Source organism: Lipophrys pholis (assembly GCF_963383615.2).
Source record: "Lipophrys pholis genome assembly, chromosome: 11".
NCBI lineage: Eukaryota > Metazoa > Chordata > Actinopteri > Blenniiformes > Blenniidae > Lipophrys > Lipophrys pholis.
In genome coordinates this window covers 2,445,486-2,468,291 of record NC_137631.1, presented here as the reverse complement: position 1 = coordinate 2,468,291, position 22,806 = coordinate 2,445,486, and the positions used below count along the sequence as shown (strand labels likewise).

Sequence of the window (22,806 nt, the reverse complement as noted above, 5' to 3'; positions counted from 1 at the left end):
GTGTCAGGATGTATTAACGTTTCTGACTGGACGTGAGATGTGATGAATATTCACAGCTGTTCTTTAACCTTCAATCAGTGCTTTCTGTTCGCTCGCTATCATGGGATGTAAAGTGCTGGTGTAACATACTGGGGAAAGATCGGACTCAATACTTCATTTCTTTAGGCCCCGTTACACCTAATCCGTTAAAAAAAAGGATTTAGTATGCCGGGCCACGGGAGGGCGCTGTTGCTTGGTTTTGTAATGAAACCACAAAGACGTGAGCAGAGAACAAAACACTACAAACATGCAGAAAATGGAGAGAACCCGACATCTGTAAGGACTGATGACGCATCGGATGCTATCAGGGTGAGTGTCAACTATTAAACTACTGATCTGGACGATAAAACTAGAATCCCACTACGGGTCGGCCATGTTTGTTTACAAGTGCATGAGCAGGAGGAAGGGGAGGGAGGGGGAGAGAGATGCTCATGCTCAGTAAGAGCGCTCATAGCCTCCATCAGTCTCTGCAGGAGGGAACAGCGACCGTGAAAGAATCTTTCCACCTTGGGAGCCGAGATTAAAACTTCATGGATGCAGTGGATCTGAACACTGGTGCCGTGTAAACGGACCCCCCCCAAAAAGTGAAGAAAGTTTTGCGGATACACTCGTCTTCGTTGTCGTGTCAACGGGACCTTAATCTCTCAATAAATGGGAATGAGATGGAAGTGTGCAGCCTCACATTTATGGGGGAGTTTGTCGAGTGTCCGGATGATGAAAAATTCAAGCTTCTCTGAAAAATAGAAAAGAAAAACAAAACTGTGATAGAGTAAATCGTGTCTTTGGACACTTTTCCAATAGAAAGAAAAATTTTAAGGATTCTCTGACCCTTTAAATGGATCTTGTACCTGTAAGTACTTACAAAAATAACTCTTCAATAAGGAATTGGGGCCAACAACCAATAATAATGCTTATTTAACGGACACAAATTTGTATTTAAAAATACAAAATGAAAATACTTCTGTTTTTTGTGAAGCTTTATGTACACACCATGAGTTTATCCAGCTGCTTGGTTCCCAAACAATGTGTATTCAATAGCTGGAATATTTACTAAATCCTATTCATACTAATGGAAAATATCTTCTATTAAGGACAACTCATAAAAGCAAGCTGAGGAACAGTCTCTAAGCACAAGATAAACGTTTTGGTATTTTCCAATCAATATTTGCTGGCATAGCTGATTATTCAGTAAAAATGTGATACCAAAGAATATTTACAGATTTTATCTCTCCGAGAGTCATCTGATGAAATAACAAGATCAAATCTGAATAGAATAGGAGCTTAAATCACAACAGGTGTTTGACCCATGATGGATCCAATAAATGTCCTGGTTCAGTTAGACTTGGTACAGAAACAGTCCTCCTCATCATGCTGTTCACATTTTGACATCATGAGATCAAGACCACAGCCAACAACTGATCAACAGAACCTCGACATGGAAACTTCAAACAGGAAGTTCTCAGACGAAGGGTCCACTGAGCTCCCGGTGTCATCGGCAGGGTGAACTGAGACACAGAGAGACTGGAAGAGTCACAGAGAGACTTTGTCCACCCCCTCACACTGATGGCCGCTTCATGGTGAACCGTGTGGAACCAGATGATGAGTGTCACTTAACTCCAGGAACATTTAAGGAGGCGAGAGGCACCAAGTGTCACCTCAGACCATTGGAAACTCTTCCTATCAGCGTGGTCCGGTGCAAGACCACCTGCAAGGTACCAGACCACACCACCAGGCACCGGACCCATGGTCTTCATGGACCAGGGACCAGTGGGCCTCAGTGTGGTTCTCTGATGAAAGTTTATTCACTTATTTAACATTTTCTTGTGGTATATCTTTACTGTTGTTGACTTTTGTTTCAATAACTTGTTAGAGATGATGAAATCAGTATTGATGGTTCTACTTAAATGTCCGACTTTCATGATATATTATCACTGTCACATGAACTTTTTATGTTTTACAAAATTGTCACCCAAAGTGAAATATCCCTAACCTTTTGTGAGTAAATTATTCATTTATTAATTCATTTAACTTTGTTGGCTCATTTCTCCTGCTGGAGGCCGACTTCATGTTTTGAAAGGAGTCGTCTGTGGCTCGGTTAGCAGAGCAGGTTCGATTCCCGTCTCCACCTGTTCACATGAGTCCTTGAGCGACACACTGAATCCCAGATTGCTGAGCGCCTTGCACGGCGGCCACTGCCATTGGTGTGTGAATGTGTGTGTGAATGGGTGAATGTCACTTACTCTCTAAAGGGCTTTGGGACTGCTCAAGCGGTTGAAAAGCCCTATATAAGGGAAATCCATTTATGTCACACTTCAATGAGAAAACAAACTAAAGTCTGTAAAAGACCACAAATCAAGAGCAGTTTAGATGTATTTATTTATTTATTTATTTATTTTCTGTTCATGAGCTGTAATAAGTGTCGCCGCGAGTGTGATTGAGGCCCTGAAATGTAATATTGTGGCCAGATTAAAAATATCTGGACTCAAAGGAAAATGTTAATGGAGTTCAGCCAGCGGCTCCGTAAACAGAATCTGTTCCAGAAAAAAAGCTTCCAGCGGAGGAATTTTACCGGCTGCATCAGTGTTGGGGTCGATGTGTTTACTTATTCATCAAGGTGGAAGCTCCAGCCGTTACACTCTTTACTGCTGTAATACATGGAAGGGGTGGGGAGAGGGGGAGCGCACAGAAAGCCTGATTAAAAAGGCATAGGAATATGTGTGCATGGGTTTGTTGGTGAGCCTGCAGAGATAATGCAGCTCCCAGAGCAGCTTCAGTGGGATGTTCCTCTTCCTGATCTAGTGCTTTAAATAACAGCTCTCATTGTTCCGCATCTTTTAGACTATTTCACTACAAATCAGGCAGACTTCAAACTCCTTTCAAACACAGTATCTGTACAGTTCTTTGGAGGATATGTGAGCAAAATGGAAAAGCTCGGCATAAAAGGTATCTGAATATGATCTTGTTCCTTAACACACTACTTAAAAAGCATCACAATGACTAAAAAAAACCCAAAAAAAACCTTTAAATGAAAGACATGATATTCTTCAGGCGTCTTTGAATGAAATAGTCTCATGTATGTTATTTTTTGATGGTTTTCTTACTTGTCCACTCATAAATAAGGTTTTAACCTCACTGTTTTTTGAGAGACCAGAGTCGCTGTGGACTCATGGAGGTGTAGAAGATGGAAGATGGATGAATAGATATTTGAAGGCTCATGTCACAGTGTCACTTCACTTCAAACGGTTTAGGACACTGTTTTTGGTTTTCATCTAAAATCTGTTCAACAAAATATTTCTTTAAAATGTGGAATTGTGTAGAGTTTGTCATGTTTTGAATTTGAATTGCTTGGAAAGTGAAAGTTTTTTTTTTTTTAACTACAAAAAAAGCAACAAGAAGATTTACTAGTGATATGAATATCAAAAACTTTAATGACTTAAGTATAAGCTTGATCATTACTCAAAATTGATCACATTTGAATTGCATAGTGTTTCATACAAGAGGGGACATTTTTTAAATTCAAACTGACTTTGGTTGATCAATAAATAGACTCACAGATATTTACCTCAAAAAAACTCTTTCCATATTTAGTTTCCCAAAAATTTCAATGTGAACAATTGTGCCTTTTTTAAATCTAACAGCGGTAATACGTTTAGCTTATTTTATTCACATGATCCATTAAATCTTCTATAACGCTTATCCCGTTCAGGGGCGCTGGAGCTGATCCCAGATTACCGAGTGTTTAGTTTAGTGGCTCGGGTTAGTTGGTGGTGATACGTTTAGCGTTAGCTGGTGGCTACATGGTTAGTGATCGTTAAATGACAACACATTTAGTCTTAGCTGGAGGCTACATGTTTAGTATTAGCTGGAGGCTACATGTTTAGTATTAGCTGGAGGCTACATGTTTAGTATTAGCTGGAGGCTAGATGTTTAGTATTAGCTGGAGGCTACATGTTTAGTATTAGCTGGAGGCTACATGTTTAGTATTAGCTGGAGGCTAGATGTTTAGTATTAGCTGGAGGCTACATGTTTAGTATTAGCTGGAGGCTACATGTTTAGTATTAGCTGGAGGCTACATGTTTAGTATTAGCTGGAGGCTACATGTTTAGTCTTAGCTGGAGGCTAAATGTTCAGCATTAACTGGTGGCAACATGTTAGCATTGTGCTGATACAAAGACTCATATCCGCTAGGTGCTGTTAGCTTAGCTTCTTTCCACGCTGATGCTCTGCTGCATCGGTGTTGTAGCTGTAAGAAGGAGCAGGAATTGAACCCAAACTGCAGATACTTTGTTAAAAGAAACAAGATTCCTGTCGGCCGTGACTACGCCGGAACCAAACGACAAGGCGTCCTCGCCACTGACGCCACCCTCTTCTGCTCTACTCTCTCACTCCACTCAGCGCTCTCCTGACTCTAGATCCTTCAAAAACTCCCCCTCTAGACTTTCCAGCTATCAAATCAATGGAAACTGCATTCAACATTTTCACTAAATAAGATAGAGTGTGTGTGTGTGTGTGTGTGTGTGTGTGTGTGCATGCCTGCTGTTTCCACACAATGTTGAGATTGTGCCGTTGCAAAGACACCTGTGTGCTCTCACATTCCCATTTCTCTGTCTTGCGGGAAGCCATCTTGATTTCTCATACTTTGCCCCGGCTGTAAACCCTCGGTCGAATGTCACCAGTGATGAGCATTTAGGGGCTGCTGCCCCTACAGGCAGCATGCACAATGTAAACCTGCAATATATGGTATAACGATCTGTGGCTCACCCCATCCCCACTCTGAGGGGGTTCTGTGGCATCAGGGTCGCCCCTGTGCCCGACCTCCGGAGTCAAATTTAAAATCAGTGGCAAAGATAAATCTTTCTTCATTTACGCATTTGTTGGTTACGTAAGGCAGATGTGCCAGTGGGTGTCACTCTTGCGCTGCTCATTTCAAAAGAACATTTGATTTTGACATCCAGTACAGACAGGGTCAACGTAACTCAAATGCTGATGCTCTCTCCCGTCTGTCCAGCCAAGATGTATCCCAGGTTCTCCAGTCGTGCCCTCAATGGGTGAAATCCAGTGAGCAAATGGAGCCTCAAGCTGAGACGGTATTCAACAACCTCCCAGTTATGAATGATCTTACATCCGTGGGGCTAATGCTTGACCCGCCTCCTGTGTCAGGTGAGCTCTATGGGGCTGTGGGGACTGAATCTACCTGCTTTGACAACACAAGATTCGAGCAGCGCAGAGAACAGACCTTGTCATTACTCCAGTCCGCCACTACAAGAGCCGTAACCAAAAACCAAACCGCAATGAAAGGATCAGCGGTGGTCGGCAAGTGTGCCTTCTCATAGTGGAGGAAGTGAACGATAAGAGATGGAATCATGTACCGTCAGGTTAAAGACTGCCAGAGAGGGCAGAAAGTCTCCGCACAGCAGCCGAGCGAGCCCTTCATGAGGACTCAGGGCACTTGGGATTTGAGAGGACTTTGCAGACGATAAGAGAATGATTTTACTGGCCAGGTGTATTCCAAGAACTTAAGATGTGAGCAGTGCGAGAGATGCTGTACGAGGAAGACACCACTGCAGATCTCAAGGCCCCCTTGGTTGGTATCCACAGCGCCACACCAGTGGGGCTTGTTTGTGTAGATGTTTTGACCCTTGAGAGGTCCAGGGGTGGCATAGAAAATGTGCTTGTTGTGACTGATCACTTCTCTCGTTATGCACAGGCCTACCCCACCAAGGATCTAAAAGCCTCAACGGTGGGCAAGGTCCTCTGGCAAAACCTTTTCTGTAGATTGGGCTTTCCCACAAAACTGCATGCTTACCAAGGGTGAAATTTTGAAAGTGTAGGTGTGAGGGAACTTTGCAAGTTTGTTGGCATCACATCTGTCCGTCCCTCATTATTTGCCCGTAGATGTGAAATCACATTATATCTCTGAATTGGGATTATATCGGGTTGCTTACTGCTTATGGACGTGTGATTTTACACAGGATTTCCTTGATTAATAAGAACATTTAAATAAGCAGCCCGAGATCCGTGTCTTTGTCCTTCGTACTCGACGAAGTTCCACGAGGAAACAATTCAGCAGGCTGCTCCGTCTCTTCTGGTCCTGGTACTGATGACTGACTGTGTCATGAGCTGGATTCTGTCCTGAAGCGTCTTTTCATCGCTTCATTAAACCTCCTGCATTGTGTAGAACCAGTCACACCGCTGGCGTTTGGATGGACGGACTTTTTAAAAAAACTTGTTTTTCCACCGTGAAAAAAAAAAATCTCGACTTTGATTTTTGACTTTTTCTTAAGTGCATTAAGGTTTTTTCTTTTTCAGCCTCCGAATTTTTGTTTTTCTCCAGTGGCCCTAATACTCTTCCGTACTATCAAACTACCGTGTGGATGTGATCAGACCTGACGTTTTCGGACCGCAGAGCGCAAAGAGCACACTGGTTAGGTAAAACATGGATGGCACTGCCTGTCAGCCGCAGGGTTGCCAGATGTGACTAAGGGTTTCCAGCCCAAACAACATAAAACCCACACCTCAATAAAAACCAGCCCGAATCTCAGCCTGTGTAGGAGTCATGTTAAAACCGTAAAACAATTATATGTGTAATAAAGAACACCATAAGCACACAATTGCAAGAAATGAACAAAGTTAAAAGGTAGGATAATTCAGCTCCCCAATTGGGGGAGACCCGAAATATCTGGCAACACAGATCAGCACACCATCCATTATCAAGTGGTTGTGAAATGCGAGAGAAGATCTAGACAAAAGGACGCTGGAAAGAAGAAGGAGATTGAGGAAAAAAGAGAGCACAGCTTTTAACATTTTGGTGGAGTCGCTTCCCCCGCCGCTGCGTACGTCACATGTCGATGACAAGACAGTCGAGTGTAGAAAATATCCGAATTGGTACCACATGTTTCTGGTGTGAAAAAATGTGAAATGCAGCTTTCACAAGGCCACAGAACAGGTCAGACATGGGTCTGGAGCTGCTTTTGTGTCTTTGATGCAACACAATATAAGAAATGTAAATGAATTTTACTGAAGACAAATAAAAATGTTGTGCTGCCACTAGAGGGCACTGTATGCCTGTGCTTAACTTGTTAGTAGACCCGGCGAACAAGCAAATATTTCAACAATATTTGTAATGCTGATTATGCGGGTGTAGCTGATGGTGCTGGGACCACTCTATCCACAGCGACTGCTCTGGTCAGAGTGTAGAGACGGACACCCGGAAGAGCTTTATCTGCTTTAGTAGAGTCGAATAGTTGGCAGTACAGCACGTGGATCTGAACGTAGAATGATGAATGTAGAATGATGAAGGTAGGATGAATGTAGAATGATGAATGTAGAATGATGAAGGTAGGATGAATGTAGACTGATGAATGTAGAATGATTAAGGTAGAATGATGAAGGTAGAATGATGAAGGTAGAGTTAATGTAGAATGATGAAATAAGAATTAATGTAGAATGATGAAGGTAGAATTAATGTAGAATGATGAATGTAGATTGATGAATGTAGAATGATGAATGTAGAATGATGAAGGTAGAATTAATGTAGAATGATGAAGGTAGAATGAATGTAGAATGATGAATGTAGAATGATGAATGTAGAATGATGAATGTAGAATAATGAATGTAGAATGATGAATGTAGAATGATGAATGTAGAATTAATGTAGAATGATGAAGGTAGAATGAATGTAGAATGATGAATGTAGAATGAATGTAGAATGATGAATGCAGAATGATGAAGGTAGAATTAATGTAGAATGATGAAGGTAGAATGAATGTAGAGTGAATGATGTATGGTTTTCTGTAACAAATAAGCAATATACAAATAAGCAACCAATAATGATAATATTGCTCCATAAACTGGGATTAAATCCCCTCTAATGTAGATCAGAGTGTAGATCATCTAGATCTGAGCTAAATATACACAGGGCTGTTCCCAAATACACGCCTTCTAACGTATAAACTAAACATATCCCACTTAAATATCCCATAAAACACTTGTAGGCATGCTTGGTGAACTATTAATGACTTACTCCTTCACGAACGCATTTAATATGTAACGCGGGGTCCACTACCATCTTATTACTGAAAAAATAAACTGCTCACCCAGAAGTGATACTCAGACCTCACGGCCTGACTGGGCTGTCCAAAAATAATGCCTAACTGGCAATCACTTATTCCAACTGAAGACATAACACACTTTACAGGGAATTTGTAACAGTTTGAGTGGATCACTGTTTCCTCGGACTTATTTAGTGACACGTGAGTCCCATCAGGGACTAATGACCTCCCTCCCTGAGTGGCATACTGGGCGGCATAAAGAGGAGGGGAAGGGAGACCCCTGAACAGGCAACACAGGAAAGAAAAACTGAAAAATAAACTGTCAAAATGCATGTTGACTCCAAGTCTCCATGTTGAGAAGCCGCCACGACACCAGTCTTATGTTACAGAACAATTTAGAACATTTCTATCCCACATATTTGACTACAAATCATCATTTATCCAAATGGTGAGTTGATAAATGCATGCAGACAATGTAGGTAATTTAATCACACACACACGCACACACACACGCACACACACACACACACACACACACACACACACACACACACACACACACACACACACACACACACACACACACACACACACACACACACACACACACACACACACACACACACACACACACACACACACACACACACCAAATCACCATAAATTGGTTTGTTATTGATTGTTCGTATTAAATTAAATTTAAAAACACAATTCAATAAACGCCATCAGGAGATCCTCCTGCTTTTCCTTCTTTAGTTCCGTGGTGTTTCACTTCACAAAGCATCGCGGACCCCTGATCTTGAGGCTTTTGTTTTATTCTGACAGAAATGATCCATAGTTGTCCTGTCTATAGGAGACCTGCAGGAGAGAGTAATCACCTCACAGGTTAACCACACATCGCACCGTGTCAGATATAATCCCGGCTCCATGGTGTGACTGTGCAGTAAATGTCAGCTCAGTATCACACAGTTCCTCCTGTTTATCCACTCGGCTCCTTCAGGAGCATTCTGTTGGTTTGTTCTCTAACACTGAAACGCTCATCGATTTAATCATAAAGATGAAATATTCATGGCTTGTCTGAACCCTGTTTATTGATTTACATGGAGCAGAAGCAAAGGTTGCCAGCGTTTAACAGCACTGCCACAGGCAGAACAACGTTTTTAGACATTATTTCTACATCGGGAGATAATGGTTTAAATGAAACCATCGGCAACCAGTGATGCCGGTTTAGTAGTAAACACATTACTCTAATATGACCACTTTTTTGGAGCAACAAGTAATCTAACACGTTCCTATTTCCAAACCAGTAATCAGATTAAAGTAACTTTTCCAAGTCAATGTGCGTTACTATCGCAGCGTCCCGCAGGACGTTGGAAAGGAAGACGAGCTTCTTGTCTGTAAAGCCGCTCCACCACTAGAACAGGTGTACCTCCATCTGTCTGTCTGAAGTCACAGTTGTCAACGTGTACAAGAATTTTGTCAATGTGAACCTGCATCCGCAAAAGTTGTCTGTGTGTAAGTAGTTTTCAAATTTGTTAAAAAAAAAAAAAGAAAATCAGGTAAAGTCTACGCATTCGAATACAAGTGCCGAAAATACAGACAACTCACCAGCTACGAGTCGCGCAGTTTCACAATTGGCTGTTTTTTTTAAACGTGATACAATCCGTGCCACGTCGCGCACGAAAGCTTCCCTCGTTCGCCTCTTTCTGACTCTACTTCCTCACGAGCTTTCGTTGGTGTTGCAGTTTCAGGAATGATGAAAAGAGAAGCGCCACGAGCATGATAAGTCTGGTTAACTCCAGGTGACTTCCGGGTAAAGCCGGTGCACGTGTCACAGACCACAAACGTCACAGTGCAAAGCATTATGGGATTGATCCACTGAAATTTATCGGGTCACATTAAAAAAACTGGCACCATATTCCAAATATTCAGTTATTCATTAATCGGAAAGAATTTAATCGGATTGACCAAAAAAAAGTAACCGTGTAACTGCAGCTACCGAGCGACTCTCCTGTTTTTAACATCAGAGCTTGTCTGTGGAAGAAGCAGTGAAGACGAGGCTGAAGGCTTTTCGTGTTCAGGGCTAATTTGGGAAGAATATTGGCAGCCTGTCATGACATCTTCGACACTTGGTTAGAAATGGGCCGGCGTGCCGCTTTCGTTCGCGCCGTCCTCATACAGGACAAGGTCACTGAGTGAGGTTCCCTGCTCACAGTCACATCGGGACGTTTTACCGTTCACGATAACCTTCAGATGGTCTCTCCTGTCACTCAGAGGAGAAAAACCTCTCTGAGGACCGGAGAAGAGTGTCTCAGTCGTCACAGTCCACGCGTAAAATACTGCCGGTTCATTTGAAATGAGAATAACCTGTCAAGAAGGACAAATGGTTCCATTAGTTTGAGTGCAGAATTGTTACAGTGCATTAGGGAAAATTCTACATTTAATTAATTATTTTTTCACAAGACCTTTATACTTTTACCAAGCAGTTTTTTAGGTTTTGGGGGGATATTTGTTGGTTTGTTTTGTCCTGTTTGAGCAAATCAGTGAGATTTCACCTCTGAGCCTGGTTCTGTAAAGGTTTCTTCCTGTAAAAAAAAAAAAAAAAAAAAAGGGGGGGGGGGGGGGGGGGGGTGTTCGTTCTAAAACCCAAAAGCAGACTGAGGTGAATATAGAACCTTAACAGTGTATATTAGGAATCAAGAGTCCAAAAGGGTAATCCAAGCCTATGTCAAAATAAAAAACAACTCCAAAAACAAAAGACACGAGAAACAGAATGGAAAACAGTGAGATGTGGGATCTCAACAGACACTGGGGTACTGGGGTACAATGGATGATCTGGCCCTGGGGAGGGAGGGAAGGAGGCTTGAATACACGATGTGAGTGGGAGGACACAAGTGAAACACGTTGAGACAAATCAGACGTACAAAGGGGCGGCGGCAGGAAGGACAAGTGGACGTTAGACGCGGACAAAGAGGTATGACAGAACAACACAGGAAGTGACACGTGAGAGACTTAGCTAAGATACAACATGGAGCCTGACACTTTGCACCATCACTAACGTTTGCCCATGTTGTCAACTTCTATGTAAAAGTGCTTTGGTTTGACTGCGTTGGTCAATTGGTGCTTTATAAATGAAATTGATTGGATTGAAAACTCGTGGTTTACAGTTGCATGATCAGCCGGTTGGCTTCAGTAGAAATCACTAGAGTAAGATGGACAAGGTGACATCATGACTATTTTTATTGTTTTAATTAAGATCCATTTTTAGAATCTCAAACGCAAAAACAATCTCCTTTATACTTTTGAACATAACCTCTAAAAAACAGTTTTCCCACGGTTTTACTCTTGATAGTTGTTGATGTAGCACACAGGAGCAGAGTCCCTCCATCATTGCTGGGTGCCTGCCGCTCGTGAAAACATGATTATCACAGTGACAATAGTTCTTTTAAAGGCTGAGTCAACAGAAATCCATTCAAATGTACCAGTCCCGTGTTGACCACTGTAAAGTGGAGGAGCTGGTGAGAGGGAGATTCAGTATGTTTGCGTTTTATCGGGCTTCACGACGCTGTTTCTCGTAAAGGTTTCAGCTCCACACAAATTTACTGGTGCCACGTGACAGACAGTAAAAGGTTGTTTATATGACAGGCACACAGGTGAGGACGATGGAGCGAGCCGGCGCTGGAACGGGCTTTTGGCAAGTTTAAGAGATAAAATGCTTCCTGGTGTCAAATATGAGTGGGTAATGAGGAAATGTGACTGTATTGAAATCTACATGGTGCAATGGATCACCTGAAACCCCCCAAACGGGAACACGCCAGCAAAACGTTTGCTTTCAGCTGAGCCATAAGGTAATAATGGAAGGAAGGAAGAACAGAGGAGTGACGACAGAGCAGAGAGAAACAAGAGAACCAGGGAGGATGAGCCTTGCGGAGAGCCTTTATGAGCTCATCTCAGGTTAAATCACAACTATTTACTGCAGCAGTCAGATGAAGATGGATACTGCAGCAGGTAAACGCCTCGGAAAGGAAATATTTCAGCCCCAAACTAACGGGAGCAGATCGGGACTTGATGCTGACGGGGCTGGGGGGGGGGGGGGGGCGGGGGGGGGGGGGGGGGGTGCTTACTGTAAACACATTTCCTGAGTGCTGCCAGGTGGTCCACATGTATTATCAAGTCACCTCTATTTATGTTGGACTGGTTGCTGAACACCAGGGTGATGGGATATGATATCAACTATGGACTCACCAATGATACATTTCTTTCAATGAGAAAGGACTGAGGGGGGGTGGGGGGGGGTGGTGGGTGGGGGTGGGGGGGGAGTGTCACGCAGTCTCTTGAACTGCAGGTTCAATAACAAACAGCTCTCCTGTGAGTAGTCAACAATGGCCCGAGGTGAGCAATGGCGCTATTTGTCACTCTAGACACATGATATGGTGACACAATGTGATAACGTGCTCCGCAGCCATCACAGACTCCAGGACTGAAATCGAACCTCCTCACAGGGAAACAGGACTGGTAAAATAGTATTCCCCAGCTGAGCGGGGGAGCTGGGGGGAGCTGGGGGGAGCTGGGGGGCGCTGGGGGGCGCTGGGGGGAGCTGGGGGGAGCAACGCTCCTGCTGAGGTCCACACTTTCAAAATGAATGGGAAAGGTGCACCCTCACTACTGCTGCTCACACACACACACACACACACACACACACACACACACACACACACACACACACACACACACACACACACACACACACACACACGTGGAAAAAAGATTTAGAGATGTGATGAGGAATATGGGGAGAGAATGTTGGTCTCCATGGCAACGGGTGCAATAGAAACATCAGTGCATGCTCAAAGTGGCATTGAGACACTCAGAATCTTTGTGGCTCTGAAATCATCCCACACCTCTTCAGACCCAGAGAGGGTCTCCCCCTCCCTCCCTCCTCTCCTGTCCACAGTACGTTTTAGTGTTCAGATTTCACCTTCCACAGAGGATTTTTTATAATGGATGTGTTTTGTTTTTTAATGTTTTAATGTTTGTTAAATGTAATTGTAATTGCTGCTGCCATCTCGGCCTGGACTCCCTTGGAAAGGAGATCCTGTAATCTCCATTGGATTCACCTGGTTAAATTGATTTATTTTTTTCAAAAGGAGAGTTTTAAATATTATTGGGATATTGATAAATTTGTGACGTCCTTCCTTTACCTGCTAAGCTCTTCCTCCTCACTCCCAGCCGCTCTGCATGACCTCATCACCCCCAATCAACCCATAAACCCTCCGGTTTTTAACATATTTAACTTTGCTTTCGGTCTTATTAAATATTTTTTCCTTGTGGTTATTGAAAGGCCTCATAAGTAAAATGTATTATTCATGAGGTGAAAACCAACATTGTAAGACCGGATTGTAAAACCATGAAATGAAAGACCTGAGACTCACGTCCACTTACACTACAGTACAGGTTGTGTGTAGTCTGATCAGATAAACTGTTAAAACTGATAAACATTACAACGTTCCAGACACATGAGCCAGAAGCCAGATTAACCAAATCAAATATATGTATTTTATAATCTAAACAAAGCAGCGCTCAGTGTGAAACCATTAACTCTAAACTCAAACTGTCTCACACCAAGAAGTCCCCTGAATCCTTTATTTGCTTTGTTTTCACAATAAATCGTAATAAACCATAAAAGTTAAAAGGCCATAATAGATTGCATTTGGGTAAAGGTTAGATTTGTTTGTTTAGAATCTCAAAGCTGTGGCCAACTGACAGACACCAAACATTTACTGTGTTGTCACACGTTACCTTAGAATTACATCATTACAGATATCACCAGAGCAGGAAGTTCTGAAGCTCTAGCAAAATGAATGAATGAATGAATGAATGAATAGATAAATAATAAGCCAGAAAGAATGATGTATTGTCTTGTGAGTTGAGAGGAAGCTTGTCCCGGCTGGACTGGCGCTGCCATTGTGAGCAGCAGAGAACTCATATCATGTGTCCTCAGTGTGTCTAACCGAGGACTCACTGTTCCTCAGCCTGATTCATCCGTCCTTTGCTCGGCAAGCAGTCCTACGTTGGTGTTATCACTACCTCGGCCCTGAATTTGTTTGCAGTAAAAGAGTGGAGGGTTTTCTTCCCCTGTGAACGCTTCCTGCGATCGCGCCTTTATTACTCCCAAACGCACCGTGATCAGACCGGAGCCGTAGTTTGGCACCTGGCCCAAAAACCCACATTGAGGATGTAGCCTCAGCATGCAGATCCTCAGCACAGAGGTCTGCCTGCCAGCGGAGAACAAGAGAAGCTGCTACTATAGATAAACATATAGGATGCACTTAAATCCACTGGAGATCGCCAGCAGTTCACCATGATGTTTCCCATAAAGCTCATCGATCACAGGGGACAGAGGCTGACATGCTCTTGGAAAATGTCCCGTCTGACTTCATCTGCCGTTCAGCCCCACACGTGCTCTGCACTCATATCTCCGTCTGATCTAAAGACCCGTCAATTGATGACTAATGCTGCCACCTCTCACTGTAACTCAGACACATCACTGTGGATCTGCCTCGCTTTCTCCGTTTGGTCCTGTTGTGATTCATCATGTTCATCATCTCTAATGCATTTCACCAAAGTGACAAAACAATTGACAATAGTAAGGTTACAATCAGAGTGATTGCTGCTGGATGATGAAGCAGTGAAATGACCATTCTGCTCCAGGTTAAACCTGTCAGGACATAAGTCAGGACATAAGTCAGGACATAAGTCAGGACATAAGCTGAAACAGAATAAAAAACAACGTAGAACAATAAAAACTAGATAAAACAATAAAAATAACTAAAACTGTAAAAACAATAAAGTCCACCTGTCAGAGTTAAAAGCCAAAGAGAAGAAGAGTTTTCAGAGGTTTTAAAAACAGGAAGTGAGTCGGCCTGTTTGATGAGCAGAGGAAAGTCCTTCTGACTGAAAAGGCTGGATCACCTCTCTGCTTCCTGTTGGTCTGAGGGACAAACAACAAGGACCGACCTGTCCACCTGAGAGAGCGAGGGAGTGGACGGCCGGAGCAGGTCGGACAAATACTGTGAGGAGAGGCTATGGAGGCCTTTAAAAACAAATAAAATCATTTTAAAATCAATCCTCAGAGAAACAGGGAGCAGTGGACCGATACTGAACCTGTGTGATGTGCTGGTGTTTTCTGGATCCTGATAAAAAGGTCCAGCAGCGACGTTTTGGATCAGCTGAAGACGTGAGAGTGAAGACTGGCTGAGCCCAACGTAAAGAGCGTTGCAGTAATCTCACCGAGTGGTGATAGAAGCAGGGATTAAAATCTCAAAGTGATGCAATGACAGGAAAGGTTTCACTCTGGCTCCTTGTCTCAACTGACCACTGATTTAATTTGTAGATCTAGTTTAAGATCAGAGTCCAGTCTGACTCCGAGGTTCTTAGCCGAGTGCGTTAAGTGTTGCCTTAAAGGACCCAGATCAACAAGAACCTTGGTGGAACCACTGGGCCCAAACAACATGACTTCCGTCTTCTCATTGTTTAAATGTAAAACGTTCAGGACGACCAGGACCTGATTTCAACTCTGCAGTCAAGAAGTGGTTTCACACAAAAAGCATTTTCTTGATTCAGAGGAAAATAAATGTGTCTGTCGTCAGCGTAGAAATGAAAAGTGATGCCATGTTTCTGGAGAACCGATCCTAGAGGAAGGAGGTAGAGGGAGAATAGAAGAGGGCCCAGTATAGAGCCTTGAGGCACTCCACATGTAGGAGGTGCTGCAGAGGACTCTACGGGTCCAACACAGACACAGAAACTTCTCTCCTCTAAATACCACCTGAACCACTTTAAAGCACTGCCCCTTATGTCCACCAAGGTCTCCAGACGAGACAGGAGGACCTGATGGTCCACTGTGTCCAAGGCAGCTGGAAGGTCCAACAGAACCAGAGCAACATAGCAACCAGAGTCTGTGGCCAGGAAGAGCTCATTAAGAACCTCCAGCAGTGGCGACTCAGCGCTGGGAAGGTTCTAAACCCAGACTGAAACACATCCTGTAGATTAAAAGGGTATTCATGTTTCTTTTTTTCCTATATAATCTATAGACAGTGGGCTCCTATGGGGTCTAATCTGACTCTTGTCATTGGTTGTAAATGGTGTCGATTATTGTGTAAAGTGACAATTTACCAATGTGAAGATGGGATTCCAATAGGAAGTGGAGGATTCGATCTATATGCTTGCTTGTGAAAAAGAAGTGAAAGAGATGAAACAGTGTTTTTCCCATTGATTTTCTGACTAACGAAGCAGAATTGGAAGAGAACAAAATAACTGAGGCGTCCAGCCTCATATTAACTCTCGCTGTGGAACAGGAAGAAGTCCCAAAGTTAACAAAGAGGCTTAATGTGAGCAAGATAAACAATGAATTTACTGGGTGGCCATTTAAATGACAATGACTCGGAGCCACTGCAATCATCTCAATCAAACCGGTCCCAAGGTAGAACATTGAGGGTACGGAGCGCTGTTACTGTGCATGTGCACCACCACCGTGGCAAATAGTTCCTCCGCTCATGCACGAGTGGCAGACATGGTGGCCTCCGTACTGGTATGACTCCGAAACCATATTCCAGTTTTATAGTCGATGTTGGTGGTTTTATAGTCGAGATTCACTGCGGGTTGCATCCAATTCCTCCTCTGTCCATACGAACGTTGGCTACTCTCCATTGTCTTTACAGGGTATTGCCCTTTGCACACACGTATGTCTGCTTTCAATACAAAAACAACCAACAGGGCCACCTCGCGACCTGGCATGCTAACTACGTTGTTTTCAGTGTCTCTGTCGTTGCCTTGTAAAGGAAAAACTTTTTTTGAAACAGAAGCGGCATTGCCACCTGGAATGTTGTTGTGTAAACGGGGCCTCGGTCTGAGTTACAACAAGACTAAACTTCAGATTTATCGGTGGGATCATGAATACACTGAATCGCACCGTTTCACTCCCTTTGGGAAGAATTCCGACTGCAGCCGACCTGTCATCACACTGTCGTGAAAATCATCAGGAAACAGCTTCAGTCCCGCTTCTTGACTTCACATGCAGACGTGTGAGCTGCTCCAGAACAAACTGCCGCGATTCAATTGGATTGGATCCTTTTTCGATTAGCTGGCTGGAAATTGGAGTGGATTGGATTAGGCAGCCTAAAAAGAGACATATGATTTGAAGCTTGGAGGGGTGGGGGAAACAAAGCAAGCAGGTCTGAGATAAGAGGATAAAAGTGAACATCCATTAGCGTGCGGACACTTCGGCCATCAAAGATTACTATAAAGTTAGCATGCCACACCACACTCCGCTAATCTCCATCAGTTCTCCTTTCTCACAGCTGTGGTTCACTGAATTAATTGCAGGATAATGTACAACGGCTCCAATTAACTGATAAGATGAAGAGTCAGTCAACAGGAAGTTGGGCAGTTAGCGCTCAGCCGCTGTAATCCTGCAGGTTCGTCTGCATCAACACACTGCTTTTTGTTTTTCTGGGGGATTATCTGGCTGTTTTCCTCCACAGACAAGCTGTTTTGAAGAGGACAGACTGTGACAGACGGACCCCACGCCAGCGTTGCCTTCGTCAAATTAAGATTTTTATACCTGAAGTCGTTCTCATCTCCAATGTGACTCCTGCCTGGGAGAATAATAAGAGAGGTTTTAAACTGGGAGCACCTGCTGGACTGCAGAAGGTATAAACGTCTCTCCTCTGCTCACTCGATCAATTGTAATTAGTTCCTGAAGTCAATATTCCACTCACATCGCTCTTTTTCCTCGGCTGCTAATGTCATTGGACTTTTGCAGGAACTTAGACTCTACATTATCCCTGGGATCTTATTGTTCAGTCTGATTCCCGTCGTTTCATTCTTTCACTTCCACTGTGGATGTGTCACTTTTTCTCATTTTCTCCATCCATCTGTCCATCCATCTGTCCATCCATCCATCCATCCATCCATCCATCCATCCATCCATCCATCCATCCGTGGATGAATCAATGTTATCTAGGGCACACTGTTAGTCTTGTCACAGTACTTTATTAAGATTGTCACATATAAGTGACATGCTTACATAATTACTGTCAGAGATTTTATGATCAGGCGTGTGCTGTTGGTCTAGATCAGGGGTCTCAAACTGAATGCTGGTACAAAGAACCACCAGCTGGCGTTGTGACATATGCATCAAAATGTTTGGCTTTCTCATGCAGTGGATAAATGTGCTCTGACACGGTGTTGGCAGAAAGGCTGACTGACCTTTCTTTTCAGAGGCCTGTACCAGGAACCCTGAGGCCTGTACCAGGAACCCTGGGGCCTGTACTAGGAACCAGATCAACATATCCAGGATCTCGCTCTGTTTCCTGGTTGACTGATCCAGACACTTTGGATCCTGATCACCGTTACTACCAAGCAGGTTATCAACTGATTAGTTCAACCCAGACCTACGTGTGAGCGTTCACATGAAAGGGGCGGAGCTTGCAGCATCTGACCAATCACACACAGAGAAACTCTACAGAGCAGTTTCCAGATTACAGAAGGAGCAGTTAATCTCTGAGATTATGAAGAATTCAAACACATCCAGCAGCTCAAAGCAACACTGCTGCTGCAGCCAAAGCCAGAACATTCCTGACTTGTTAATCCTGACTTGGTGAGATTATACCAGATTAATTTATCAGTGATATAAAGGAACAGCACTGTGATCACTCAGTTTCACTTTATTCCAGCAGAAAGGTTCCAGGCTGAACTTCCTCACTGCTCTTCTTTTACTTTACATTCTCCATCACTTGTTTTGAGTTTCTCTTGTGTTTTATGTTGGAATATTAATTCATCACCATGACGACAGGAGTAGTTCTGTGTTCCATAAATCCATGTTTCTGCAGTTCTGTCAGGTGTGATCATTAAGCTCATTATTCCAGATCAACCCTCGTGGAGATAAACAGACCTGGAACAAGTCAAGAACCAAAACCTCCTTCAGAGCCTCAGAGACCAGGATTTATTTTATTATGTCAAAAAGATCTCTAAATTAATTTATCTTCTCCTCTCTGCTGCAGCTCAGTGCTGAACCTGCCCACCAATCACCATCATTTAAGAATGGGCGGGGCCTTTTCCAAGAGATCTGATTGGTCAGGAGGCGGAGCTCTGACCTCTTATCCAGAACATAACCTGCCCTGGATCAGGTTAGACTTTCAGCCTCAGTTACCAAGTGATTTATCCTGGTGAGAAGTGTCATAGTACAGGAAACCCAGAGTTAATCTTGAAGTTAGCGGCTCCAGGTTGCATCGTTGAACCGATCTACCAGCTGATGCTTTTCAGATGAGAGGAACGCCACAACCTCCCTCCACAGCTCATAGACACGGTTCAAATCTGCGCCCCGTGACAGCCAGCGCACGTTCGAGTGAAGCAACAGTTCCTGAAAACAGGTGCCCATCTCGTTACAAAGCAGTGCAGACAGTCTGTGTTTCAGGGGGCGGGCTTTAATAAAATTCGCTACTTGTACGACCTCCTGCAGTACCTGGTTCAACTCGTCATCCATCCTTTTTGCAACAAGTGCCTCGTGGTGGAGCATGCAGTGTGTGGCCACTACATGCTGGGCTTTCTGCTAGAGGAGAGCGCTCACACCACTGATAGCCGCGGCTCCATCCGAACACCCTCCCACACACTGGGTCCGGTCCAGTCCGTTAAACTCAATGTAATTGTCCAAAACCTTAAAGCTGTCTTTACCAATGGTTCTTCCTTTAAGGGCTTTACAAAATAATATTTCCTCCACAAATCTTTCCTGAGAATTAAATCTGATGTACACAAGCAGTTGAGCCTCATTGGATAAATCAGTGCAGGTAAGTCTTGCCTGTTATAAAAGAGGTTTGGGTTTGATTTCAGGTGATGTCACATTTTATTTCTTTTTTTCGTTGCGTCACATCATCCAGAGTTCTTGTTTGGATGTTCATGTGACGTAGGGGCTTACATGCAATGTCTTGGAACGATGTACAATAAATTTTCATCTTGGCTTCCTTGAAGGCACCTTCTGGAGGTATGGAAAGGACATTTTAAAGATGTGATTTGGACCACTCTTTGCTCAGTGGGGAGGGTCGGTGGTGACAACTCCCTATGGTGTCCTGGGTTTGAGTCCAGCCTTTGGTGGACTGCTCCCCTTTAGCTAACCAGCCCTGACTTACTGTCAGCTGGGATCCGATCCAGTGATCTGGATAAAGAACAGATGGACAGACGCTTTTGTTCAGTTCTGGAAAATATCTGCTTGAAAACAAAAACTGAACACTATTTCTTTGGCTTAGAACATCTGGATCGTCACCAACATGCACAAAAACAAAATTTCCAAAGAATGAGTTTCCACCACCAGTCCTTCAAAGTCGGCTCGGAGCGTCTTTTTTCACTTCTACGTTCAGAATTAGGCGAGCCAGAGATTGTGGGGAAATAATTTTCAGAGGTTTATTTTCTTTCATGTCGCTGCCATCCCCACTAATCAAAAGGATCTTTGAGGAAACTGGGTCCCTCCAAAAGGGGTGAGGTGGTGAAAAACCTGGCAGGTTCAGAGGAGACGGGCTCAGTTTATTAAGGCTGGAGGAGATGTGTGCTGTTTGTAACTGTAGACTGGGACACTGGAAAGACCCCAGCAAAGCTTGTCCCACATCATACACCTGATAATCTGAGATTCCTGCAGAAGTTGACAGGAGAGATTTCTTTCTGCTGGAATTCTTGAAAAAGTCGATCAAACTTTCAGTTGAGAGGCAGGAGATCTCTGACTATTCTGACACGTAGAAAGAGCTGAAGCATAAACTCCCAAAGCCGGGTCAGGTCGGTGCTGATGATAGATCTAATGATCTGTCTGACATTGAAACCATCTGTTAGTCGGAAGCTTCTCTTGAAAAAGAGAGCAGTCAATCAGTATAAATTTGTCCCTCTGACCTCTTTCCTCTCTCAGCTCCCTGGAGGGGAACATGCCAGACACTTTACTGACTGATCAGAAGAACTCAGCCAAGCTCCTCGTCAAAGTCAAATCAAACAGTCTCAGCTGAGAAAGAAAACCAGGCTTCTGATGCTTCTCACAGGATGTAAACTCCAACACTTCTCAAATTAAAAAGCTGCGTTGATGCATGTATACAAGTATTACAGATCACTGTTGCTTTTATTTGATGGTGGGATAGAGAGGACCCCCCCCTCAATGCACACACACACACACGTACACACACGAGTCCCACAATAATGATGCATTGCATCTGATAAGTTAGAACTAGAAAGGTAGAGTGCATACCTTCGTCAACAAAGTTATTTGATCCACCATACTATTCCTTCCTTCATGTGTTATGTTCGTTTGAAATGCTTCATGTTTTCACTTTTTGACACTGATTTTACACATTTTACAATTTCCGAGTGACCCCTCCCTGACCTTTGACCCACAACCGCTAACCAGAGCAATGACGTCGCAGCATTATGTGGCATTAGAGAGAATGGGGATTTGAACTGAACGTTTTGGCATTGGTTTGACATTTCAAAGGAAATTTTGTGTGCCTGCCTCTCCTTTCATCTCCTCCATGAGGTGCCTCTCCCATCCACTCTCTATAGGACGTGTTTTCGCTGTTTTTTTGGGTGCTGTTCGATCCTAAAGTCAAGTTGATCGGCCCTTGGATGATGACAAATCATCCCTGAAAATGTTATGCAATTCAGGAGAGTAGTTTTTAAAATACATTCAACTTTCATTGGCAAAGGTAATAAAAGAACGGGCACTCGGTAGAGTGCAGACCTTCACCAACACCACAGCTGTTTACGGAAGAGAGCATCGTGAGCAGGCTAACCGTTAGCTCCTATCTGTGCTAACTAGCTTGTTCGGTAGCAACATCCTTGTGCAAAACACTAAGCGAGGGTACACAGATAAACTACTACCAGAGTAGACACTCACCAGTGTTTCTAGATACTTCCCAAACCTAGATATTTGCTGAGAGCTCTGGAGCATCTCCATGGCAACAGATGCAGATCTCCTTTGATCTCCTTTGATCTCCTTTGATTGCTTCTATGAGGTGCCTCTCCCATCTGCTTTGTATTTTTTCACAGTTTTATGGGGATTTATTCGAAAATGGTTAGCCGTTAACATCCCAAAATCTAATCAATTAGTCTTTAGATAAGGACAAATCATCCCTGAAGAATTCATGCTATTCACGTTAATAGTTTTTGTGAAAAGCTGGTAAAGTACATACATTTATACATACATACAAACCAATAAATACATACATGCAGACAAGAACATAACCTTCCCGCTGCAACCTTCGTTGGCGAAGGTAATAATTGTAATTATGATATCTCTTGCAAAGAGGCTGGATAGTGATGTTGCTGTTTGAGTCTGAAAAACCAGCTGACCTTCTTTTTAACCATATAGTCGATCACATTCTATTCAATAAATTACATTTCTCTTGTGAATGATTTGAAGCACAAATATTTTTGTGGTTTTGATAAACAAAAACAGTTAAAACGTATTGCTACACTATACTTAGCAGAATAAATATCAGTGTGATCATGTTAGCTCAAGTGCAATGTGCGTATTTCACCCTACCTGAGCTACAGAGGTTCAGACAGCAGTACTCGCATGAACTCCTTGCAGCAGTACTGGAGTAGTTTGCCTGAATGTTTCCTCGACTGGAACAATGCATCAACCACATGAAGTCCAAACTTTAGATATTAATCCAACCATGCTGCTAGC

General features: G+C 43.3%; 1 protein-coding gene across 1 annotated transcript in view; it reads right to left on the bottom strand.

Annotated features, from left to right (window-relative positions):
* Nucleotides 1–22,806, bottom strand: part of LOC308116881 (alpha-1,3-mannosyl-glycoprotein 4-beta-N-acetylglucosaminyltransferase C-like) — a 49,982-nt gene that overhangs the window by 7,939 nt on the left and 19,237 nt on the right. The gene's annotated exons all lie outside the window — the stretch shown is intronic.